Consider the following 1,043-nt stretch of genomic DNA (forward strand, 5'->3'; position numbering starts at 1 on the left):
GGACAACTGTCAAGAAGGAAGATGTTCTGGCTCATCTTCGTGTTTTCATAGAAATGTCATATTCTCAAAATTGGGCAGAGCGAAAATAATTAAGTAGTAACAAATGCCTAATTTTCCATCCTTCCTAACAAGAAAAGACTGGCTCTGTGCATTTCGTATTTTTCATTTCCCTTATGCTGGTCAAACATTTACTTACCAACAGATATTTGCTTAATATCTTTATTTTTTATTATTTTATGTTCTTGAAGTAATTCTATAATCATGGGAGCAGTTTCCTCAGTTCTTAAGCAAACTAGGATCTGCAGATAATATTTGTCTGCATCTTTAATGTCTAGAGAGGCCTATTTCACAATTTATAGCCTATGAATGTCTATATATTTACTGTTTAATCTTCTAATGACATCATGCTATAGCTTGAATTATGATGAAGGCAGTAACTATTTATACAAAGATGCCTTAAGTAACTTATTTATTCAAAAAGCACTTTCTGTAATCCTTCAACATGCCAAGTGTCTTGTTGGTTATTGGGGCTGGTAGTCTAGTGGTAAGAAACTGTGTTGCAATCCAAAAGGCGCCTGGTTCAAATCCACCAGCTTCTCCATGGGAGAAGGATGGGCCATCTCCTATTGTGTGATTAACTGCCTCTGAAAACCTGCTGGAAGGTCAGCTATGAGTTAGTTCCAACTCTACAGCACGCAACAACAACAAAAAGGAACAAAGGCTCTTTGGGGAAATAAGAGGTTCCAAGTTTGGAGCAGGGAGATCCCAGGGCAGTGTGGGAACATCTCATCTGAGATTAACAGAGGCTCAGCCAGAGGGATGCACGTAGTTCTTAACTTTCATTGCCATCAAGTCAGAACCAACTCATAGTTGACCCTCTGCCTAGTTTTCTGAGACTGTAAATCATGCAAGAAAAGATTGTCCATCTTCCTCCAGAGGAGCAACTGGAGGATTTGAACTGCCTGCCTTTGGGTTGGCAGTGCAACTCCTTACTTCTAGGCCACCTGAGCTCCTACGATATAGAAGAAAATTTTATATTAATT

Source organism: Elephantulus edwardii, unplaced genomic scaffold, assembly GCF_000299155.1.
Source record: "Elephantulus edwardii isolate Elephantulus edwardi_28Jun2011 unplaced genomic scaffold, EleEdw1.0 scaffold00121, whole genome shotgun sequence".
Lineage (NCBI taxonomy): Eukaryota > Metazoa > Chordata > Mammalia > Macroscelidea > Macroscelididae > Elephantulus > Elephantulus edwardii.